Source organism: Tenebrio molitor, unplaced genomic scaffold (assembly GCF_963966145.1).
Source record: "Tenebrio molitor unplaced genomic scaffold, icTenMoli1.1 SCAFFOLD_506, whole genome shotgun sequence".
NCBI lineage: Eukaryota > Metazoa > Arthropoda > Insecta > Coleoptera > Tenebrionidae > Tenebrio > Tenebrio molitor.
The window spans coordinates 1-10,169 of record NW_027184161.1 but is presented as its reverse complement, the minus strand read 5'-3'; the positions used below and the strand labels follow the sequence as shown (position 1 = coordinate 10,169).

The following is a 10,169-nucleotide window of genomic DNA, read 5'->3' as shown; positions in this document are numbered from 1 at the left end:
ATTCTCTTCGTTTTAAAAATAGTTTCGCATGGTTTTTCTCTCTTCTCGTTTTACAATGGTCCAGTGACTAATAAATGAGTGTTGTGTTATGAGTTTGTTCGAGCTCAAAAAAACGTGGTTCGAAATTGTTTAACGTTTAACGAATGGTAAGTTATTCTAGTTTTTATGTTGGTCTTAACGTGTTAGGGGCCAAGAATACAACATTGTCTGTCCATTATAACATAGAACTGATATGTTGAATTCAGATCTCTAATTATTTAAAAACCAAAAAAATAAAGCAGCAGTCAAAGTGGCATGTACGCGTAACCTAATATATATTTTTTTTACATTAAAAGATCGCGTCTTCCTCGTCGCACTTACGACATTTGCATATGTTATCTTTGTTAAACTCACGGAAGGAATATAATGAACCGGTCACCCGTCCAAGTGCTGACCGCTGCCCGCGTGGCTTACCTTCGGTGATCGAACGACAACCTTTACCGTTTGACGAGTTTTTATTCTGCAATTGTTTACAATTAATCGACAAAAAAAATTGTTTTCTTAATTATCTAGTACTTAAAGCTATGAATCTACATTATACGGGTCTGTGCATGTTTCCGAATACCTGCACGAAAAACAAATCGGTTCGGTGGTTGCTATGGATTTCAAAAAAAAACAAAAAGTGTTGGGGGGCAACGGCACGCGGTGTTCCCAAGCGGTCACCCATCCAAGTACTGACCGCGCCCGACGTTGCTTAACTTCGGTGATCGGACGAGAACCGGTGCTTTTCAACGTGGTATGGCCGTTGCCGTGGTGTTTAGGTGTGATCGTTGGTGTAAAATATATTGCTTTTAACATTCCGATGCACGAATATGAACATCAAAACGCGATGCGTTTCGTTTCCGTATGCACTTACCCTCTGACGACCGACGTCGGACCGAACTAACGGGAAATCCCACAACAACCACCACGTCACGCTCTAACGACAAGAGAGACTACTAGACGGACTGGCGATCTCCCGCGTCGCACATTTTTCGACCGCCGGCGGCGGTGGAAAATCCAGAATTTCACCCCACCTACCGCGCTGCTTGCTCCGACGACGACGAGATTCCCACATTTGGATCGACCGAAATATGTAAGTAATATCAGGAAGTTCCGATTTTCGAGAGGAGACCTGTGTTTCTATTTACCTATCTATAATAATTATCGTTATAATCATCATATCATTATTATTATTATTAACATTATTATTTATTACCATTATTATTATTATTATTATTATTTATCGTCCCTCGGATTCGGCGATCTTCGAAAATCCAAGTTGGACCGTTAGACATTCGAACGCGGTGTGCGTGGCTGACGAGTTGTTATTTTTGGCGTTTTTTCTTCGATCTTCACCCCGACTTCGGACGACGCAGGTCGGACACGAAATTACGAAGAGAGAAAGACGGAAGAAGAAGGAAGAAAACCTGAAGATCCGTCGAAGAAAATATCGGAAAACTCGTAGGTGCGGCATCGGTCGGACGATGAAGACCGTCTCCTTTCGGATGATCCTCTCGACGGACTTTCGGCCGTCCCGAAGGGTCCGGACGGCAACGGGACCCGTCGTCGACTCGTCCCGTTTCAACTTCCGCCGAAAACGATCGACCTGAACGTCGGAGAGGCGGTTCGCGGCATCCTGTTGTCGGAATTGCCTCGGTTCGAACACCAGGTCCTTTCTGTGCTTCGACCGTTTCGGAAGCGTTTGGCGACGCGAAGATGTCGTAAAATCGAGAAGGTGGCGCGGTATTCCGGGAAGAGATGGACCAATATTTCGGCGAACGAAATATGGATTCCCGGAATCGACGCGTCTACCCCGCACCGCCGACGTAAACCGTCGGTCCCGAATCGAAACCGTGACGACCCGGATTTAGGGCTGGTGGTTGGAGGGGCGTGTACCTGATTCGAAACCCACCGACGTTCCGAGACGAACTTCGCTATCTCCAGGGAAACTTCGGAAACCGAGTTCGGCCAGCTTGATCACACGGTGGCGATGGTGATCGAGGAAAGAGGACGATGCCATCACGCGGGCAACGATTCCGAGGCCTGCAATTTCTTCGACGGCGGACGCGGTGCGCGTTCAGTCTTCCGTCCGCAGTGGCGACTATTTTATAAAGACTTAGAAAATTTTTTTGTTCAATTCTCGTTCACGAGGTGCTCGAAGTGTACGTGTGTGAGCAAGTGTTTTTTCAATAATTATTATTAACTTTTAACGTTTTAACGTGAAAGATGGCCGACGTCGAAAATCAAACAGCATCATCGGTCACCACCGGTTCCGCTGCCACCCCTCAATCCCACGCGAAGAAAGAGAAAAAAGCGAAAAATCCCAGGGCGAAACCGTCCCATCCTCCGACATCCGAGATGGTAAACAACGCCATCAAGGGACTCAAGGAACGCGGAGGATCGTCTCTTCAGGCCATCAAGAAGTTCGTCGCCGCAAATTACAAAGTCGACGCCGAAAAGGTCGCCCCTTTCATCAAGAAATATCTGAAAGGCGCCGTGGCGTCGGGATCTCTGGTTCAGACGAAAGGTAAGGGCGCGTCGGGTTCGTTCAAGCTCGCCTCGTCCACCTCCGGTGGTGCCAAAGTCGCCTCCGCCTCCGACAAGAGGAAACCCGCTTCGTCCGCCGCATCCAAGACGAAAAAATCATCCGCCAAACGTACCGCCGTCGCGACGACTTCCGACAAGGCTTCCTCGAAGACAGCCAAAAAACAAGCCTCCCCCAAAGCGAAGAAGACTGCTGCCGAAAAGAAGAGCGCCGTCGCTGCCTCCGCCGCCGCAGCGAAAGCCAAGAAATCGGCCGCCTCCTCGGCAGAAAAGAAAACTAGAGCCGCCCCGAAACCCCGATCGCCTTCCAAAGCGAAGAAATCTAACAAGGCTGGTCCGACTAAAAAACCCAAAGCACCCAAACCCAAGACAGCCAAAGCCATTCCTGTCAAGGTGAAAAAGGCCGCTTCGCCGAAGAGGAAAAAGTGAGAAACGTGGATGGATACTCGACTCATGTTCGTTCGGCTGTGCCTCGTTCCGACGTCATCATCGTACTACCGGCAACGGGGCACGCACAAATGGCCCTTTTCAGGGCCACACGATAATCTACGACGAAAAAAAGAAATAAAACTATCCTTACGGCGAAACCAAATAAAATAGATAGCATCAGCTGGCAGGTAGGTGATGACAGGATGCAATAAAATTTTACGAACGACCGCAACCCAACCCGAATCGAGAGGACCGACCGATTATTGACATTTTTATTTTATTCATTTCCGGTTGAAGGGCGATATATTTTTTTTTTTGCCTGTAAAGTTTGAGGTTCTGAAAAGAACCGATTTTTTTGTTATAAAATTCGTGTTTCGTGTTGTTCTTCCGAAACACGATGTGGAAAAATTTAAGCGCGTTCACCCCGAATACGTCTGGCAAGTTGGATGTCCTTTGGCATGATGGTTACACGTTTGGCGTGGATGGCGCACAAATTCGTGTCCTCGAACAGACCGACCAAGTAAGCTTCGCTCGCTTCCTGGAGGGCCATCACGGCGGAGCTTTGGAAGCGCAAATCGGTTTTGAAATCCTGAGCGATCTCCCTCACCAAACGTTGAAAGGGAAGCTTGCGGATGAGCAACTCGGTACTTTTCTGGTAACGACGGATCTCACGCAGAGCCACGGTACCAGGTCTGTAACGGTGGGGCTTCTTGACGCCGCCAGTGGCGGGAGCGCTTTTCCTGGCCGCTTTGGTAGCCAGTTGTTTCCTGGGGGCTTTTCCTCCGGTGGACTTGCGTGCGGTCTGCTTGGTCCTGGCCATTTCGAATGAAACGAATGAAAAACAAAACTGACAATTATTAAAATCGACTCTGACGATCGTTAGACGTGCACGCGTCGAAAGGTAAACGGGTACTAAAAATTCCGCCATATTAAATTGTACTTTTATACGTGAACAAAGTCAACGGCTGACTTCGTCGATTGGTCGATGGTGAACCGTTGAATCTATATAAGGCTCCGTTAGTTGAAATTTTGCGGTAGTTGACTTCCTAGGGACGAGGTGTGCAGGTATTTTGTGTCAGTTGAAATAATCTGAAAAGATGACCGGTCGCGGTAAAGGAGGCAAAGGATTGGGAAAAGGAGGAGCGAAGCGTCATCGCAAAGTCCTGCGTGACAACATCCAGGGCATCACGAAACCCGCTATCAGAAGATTGGCTCGTCGTGGCGGCGTGAAACGTATTTCCGGTTTGATCTACGAAGAAACTCGCGGAGTCCTGAAAGTGTTCTTGGAAAATGTCATCCGAGATGCCGTCACCTACACGGAACACGCCAAACGTAAAACCGTGACAGCGATGGACGTCGTCTACGCTTTGAAACGTCAAGGACGCACCCTCTACGGTTTCGGAGGTTAATTTCCTGGCGCTCTTCACCGTTCGAGAAAACCAGAATAAAATACGAAATACAAAATCGGTTCTTTTCAGAACCACAAAATAAAAATAAGAGGAAAAAAAAGAAACATGATGTTCTTTCGAGAAACAACGGACAATTATTACTAACTGACTACCTGATAAATGTACCAAGATCGTAAACACCCCTTGCTTTCCTTTTGGCATTGCAGTCGTAAATGATAATAATACAAAAAGAAAAGATGCATCGGTCATTTTACGAAAAAAAAAAGCTATAGTGGCCCTGAGAAGGGCCGATATTTTGAGTTTTCGCCACGGAGATGGATCGATCGTTCGTTTAAGGTTTCTTCTCGGTTTTTTTGGGTAAAAGTACGGCCTGAATGTTGGGTAAGACACCGCCTTGGGCGATCGTAACTCCGGACAGGAGTTTGTTCAATTCCTCGTCGTTTCTGATGGCCAGCTGCAGATGACGCGGTATAATACGTGTCTTCTTGTTGTCACGGGCAGCGTTTCCTGCCAATTCTAGAACTTCGGCGGCTAAGTACTCCATGACGGCGGCCAAATAGACGGGAGCTCCTGCACCGACGCGTTCCGCGTAATTTCCTTTTCTGAGAAGACGATGTATCCTACCCACCGGAAACTGGAGACCGGCACGGCTCGAACGGGATTTCGCTTTTCCCTTCACTTTACCTCCTTTACCGCGACCTGACATTTTAAGTTCGTTCGTTAGACACCACGAGAAGTAATAAAACTGACGGACGGGACTCGTCGATTGTAAAAGCTGGTAGCTGTGCTTCGAATTTATAGCCTCCGTGATAGGAGAATAGGACGTGACGATTGGTGGGAGCCCGTTTTCAGGTGGGGTTCTGGTGAACACACTACCTATCAGAAAGGTGGTGGTGCAAAGTTAACGCACGCACACGAGTCAGAGCAGTTCGCGAGTTTGTTGAATCGAATTGAATTGAAAAATGCCGCCGAAGACAAGTGGTAAGGCAGCCAAGAAGGCCGGGAAAGCTCAGAAGAACATTTCCAAGAGCGACAAAAAAAAGAAGCGCAGGAGGAAGGAGAGCTATGCCATCTACATCTACAAGGTGTTGAAACAAGTCCATCCCGACACCGGTATCTCTAGTAAGGCTATGAGCATAATGAACAGTTTCGTGAACGACATCTTCGAACGTATCGCCGCTGAAGCTTCCCGTCTGGCACACTACAACAAACGTTCGACGATCACCAGCAGAGAAATTCAAACTGCCGTGCGTCTGTTGTTGCCCGGTGAGTTGGCCAAGCACGCCGTCTCCGAAGGTACCAAAGCCGTCACCAAGTACACCAGTTCGAAATAGATGTTTTTCGTTTTCGACACATTTATAAACGGTTCTTTTCAGAACCACAAAAACTCTCGAACAAAAAAGAAAAAGACGTGAAACAGCGATTTTTAATTAACTTTTATTATGTCATTATTATTATTATTAGGTTTCATGCATTATCGGTATTTTGCACCCATGCCTATCCAACTTGTAGTTATGTGGTTATTGTATTCGAAATAATTTAGTTGATTGAGGTTATGTTATGAATAAATTTCTATTTTGCCAGAATACAACTCTTCGGAAGAAGAAATCAAATAAACAATCGTACATCTGCTGAACAACCTAGTTGATGGTTGATGGATTTGCATTACCCAGCATATAGCCTAAATGTTCATCTTTAGTGAAATTAAAATTACTTAGCTTTTTTAAGAAAGAAAAAATTAGAACGAATTCTCATCGAAAAAACCGCGATTCCTACAAATGATACAGATGGTTTTGTAGTCGCGTATGTTATTGAATACAATGAGCCGACATTTTTCCGACTCTTTGTTTCATCGAAAACGTTGTTGACATTAGCAAGGAACGTTAAGGATTCCCTGAAACAGACAATTTCACTGTTTTGGAATAGCAGTATGTGCAAATGAGAGGACAGAAGACTTTGAAAAAAGGAGTGAACAAAACTGTACTTTAGTACAGAATGTTATGTTTATTTTAATTTCAATTGTTCCTGTTTTAATGAGATTTTTTATGTTCCTAAATCATTTTCTATTTTTTTTTTCATTAGAGAAGAGTTATTGTCGAGTTATTATCTCTACCTAGCATAAAAATTAAAATACTTTGCAACATTACGTTATTATACATTGCATATCTGACATAAAATACTTGCAAAAATTACTTAGCTAATTAATATTACGCATGACAACTCACATTATTTACTTTGCAAAACATTATAGAATACATAACAGATAATTGTGACCCTGTGTATTGTTCATTGGAATTAAAATAAAAAAAACGTGATTTCGTCAATCGCCGTTATTTGCGACTTCAGGCAACTGTCGCTAAGAGCTATTTTTGTTTCTCCGTTCAATTTCCCGATAAAATCGTCGACTTAGTTATTAACTAAGTTCTTCAGTTAGGTGGTATCAACAATACCACAATAGCCATGTTGCCGGAGTTTTTTGATAAAAGACTTGCTAGTTGGAATACAGAAAATATTTACCAAACACCTATTCACGATAATAAACCGGGGCACTATTGTGGGTTTTCGGTTGGTTTTATATTATATTAGGTACTCACCCTTCGTAACGTGTCTCCACGAAAAAACGTCACTTTCACACTAACCACCTTTCGTTTTAACTCTCGCGACGATAACTGAAATGTTGACGCGCGCCGGACAGATTCACGGACATACAACCACCCACCCACCCCGCGCCCCGGTTTCCGTCTGGACTGGTTCTGTCGTCCGAGTGAGTGCCAAAAATTAGCGTTCGTCTATTAAATGATTGTCGGATGATGATTATTGACGGACACTTTTATCGCACCCGATCACACTTTAGTTACTACCTACGTTTAGTATCGACGACGCATCGTTTCGATTATTGAAATTCGAATTGAATTTTTTTTTTTTCTAGTTTTCGACGTAGATTCGCGTGACACAAATATTATGAGCCTTTTTGGATCGATTTCGTGTGCATCACGCCATTTCTACGGGCGAACGTGAATGTGTGATGTTGACGTGATGGAAGCAACGTTTAGGCAATCCGCATTACGTATTACTATCAATTATATTTTAAACGAATGAAAACTTCAATTCAGAAGTGTGATAATCCCGATCCATTCAAGTTTTGTTAATTTTAGATTAAAAATGCGTGAGTATTGTACTATTGCTAACGATGCCAAAACATCGCATATTCAATGTAAAAAGAACAAGAGCAACGGGCCATTAAGTTAATTTAAAAATAACTCGTACCGGATAAGTCGAATACGTATCCAGGGAAAATTTATTAATTTTAAAATTGACCGGCGGAAACAGGTTCTCGCCTCCCACCACTTTTGTGTAGCGGCCGCCAAATCAATTTTGTTTTTATATAATTGATTCAAAAAATTGAAATTCACGCATAGTTATCTGTGCCTGAAGTGGGTCATTTTCATTGCATTGTTAGTAAGATCGAAACCATAGAAACCATACAAAACGCATACGACTATTTCTGTTTTTCATTTCACGCACTGTTTTTTATTAGTTACCTAGCAACATGGTCACTGCATTGAAACTTCAGAGTTCCTTCAAAAATTTGAATTTTTAATTTCAATTTTTTGAATCAATGATTTAATATAAAAATAACTATTGTGGAAAACAGCAAAAAATAAAATAATACCACTAATTGGCGGCTGGTCAGGATAGACCTAACGTTCGAAATTTAGAAAAATATTTTTTTTATTTTAATACTGTTACTTTTCTAATGAAGTGCGAAATAAGTTGTGCCCCATAGCTATCTTTTTTATTTTTCACTACGACAATTACAAAGTGTTGATATTCACAACTTTTCGTGAGCACTTCGATAGAAATGAACAAGAACGCAGGAAAATTCCACACCGAATATTAATATTCTGTCTTGGCCCATGTTTACTTTTATCTACCGCAAAACAAAATGTTCGGATTTGTCAGGGGTATTCTGATTTAAAAAAAGAAGAACATTTGACGAATATTTTAAGTCTCAAACGTTTGGAAAATAATGCAACAACAATTCATAGACTACAAAAAAGCCTATGATTCAGTACCACATTCATGGTTAATTAAAATTCTTAAAATTTATAAAATTAATATTAAATTAAATCACCTTCTTTATATGGATGACATAAAACTTAACAATAACTGAAAATCAATCAATATGTCGTGGTCATTACGAAAATTTAGAATATATAACTAAAGAAGGAGAAATCATTAAAAATTTAAATAAAGGAGAATTTTATAAATATTTAGGTATTAATCAATCAAATCAAATTAAATCTATTCTTTTGGTGTTATAAAATGGTCCAAAACTAATTTAAAGAATATAAATATTCAAACTAGAGTTCTCTTTACAAAATTTTGTAAACATCACCCCAAATCTGCTGTTGAAAGATTTAATTTACCACGCGAAAATGGTGGTAGGGGTTTTTCAAATCTAGAAATTCTACAACACAATCAAATTGCTTCACTAAAAAATTATTTTCTCAATAGAGCTCGTGATATGACACTATAGCAAATATAAAACAAAAGTCTTTACATGGGAGATATTTTAAAGAGCTGAGGGTTTTATATTTGCAATACAAGATCTTGCACCGTTTTGGCTCACAGCGAATATAAAAAACGTCATGATATATTCGCAAAAATTATACACATGAATTTAGCAGTTAAATTCAATTTATTAAAGGATACACAACCACATTACATTTATAAACCAGAAAGTTGTTTAGAAAATGACAATTACAAATTATATTTTGATCGCACAGTTTTAACTGACATTCACATTCAGCATAACAGACCAGACATTATTATTTTAAATAAACAACAAAAGCAAGCATATCTTTTAGATATAGCTGTTCCAAATTCACACAATATAACACAGACATATAATACAAAAATTAATAAATATATTATTATAATTTCAGCAACAGGAATAGTACCGCAATCTCTTTTTAAAAATTTAAAAATTTTGGACTTAGAGAACACATAAAACACAAAAAAGTCAAAATGTGGAGGCGAGACGCCGGTAATTATGTTGATAAGCACTGCACTACTGCCGCCGGGTGGAGGTGGGATACGAAAAGAAGATGCTCTCACTGCTCTCACTCACAATAAGTTCGGAAAAACCGAATTTTATTATCGTATTTAATTGACGTCACAGTTACTTTGGCGAAACAGGAGCTCGCTTTTCGAAGGCATGATGAAAAAGACAGACGAATCAATTTGATATATAAAACCTAACAGGAACGGCTGGTCCATGAGGTCATTTGGGTAATGACCCCCTAAAAAATAAAGGTTTTACCCAACACCAGCCGCGACTGCAATGTACACAAGACTATGACTGCTACATATTATGTTATTTCAACCAAATCAGAAGTACAATAATTTTGAAAAGTAAGTGCAATGTATACTTCTAAATCTATCTAAATTTATTAATATGTAATTTTTTTCAAAACTATCGATCTTTCTTTGAAACATTTTCAATTCACAATTCACTGTTGGAAGCGCTGTACTTTTTAGTATAAATACGTATACGAAAAATTAAAATAATAGTTGAATTAACACATCGTTAAATGTTACGAGGAACATAGTTTTTTGGATTACACAGCAAAATCTTGGAATTTCAGTCCGATATTACTCCATTGAGTCTTTGGACTCACAAATAAATACCTCGAAAAGCCGACAAACATCTGTCTAGAACTTTTCTAGTAACCAGAGGGTATCGTAAACGACCCGTGTTTA

The 10,169-nt window shown here is 41.1% G+C and overlaps 1 non-coding gene across 1 annotated transcript; it reads right to left on the bottom strand.

The window, feature by feature from the left end:
• Positions 1–669: 669 nt before the first annotated feature.
• LOC138140883 (5S ribosomal RNA) lies at positions 670–789 on the bottom strand. Its single transcript, XR_011162793.1, has one exon. It is a non-coding gene; the product is annotated as a 5S ribosomal RNA (ribosomal RNA).
• Between the last annotated feature and the right edge of the window lie 9,380 nt (positions 790–10,169).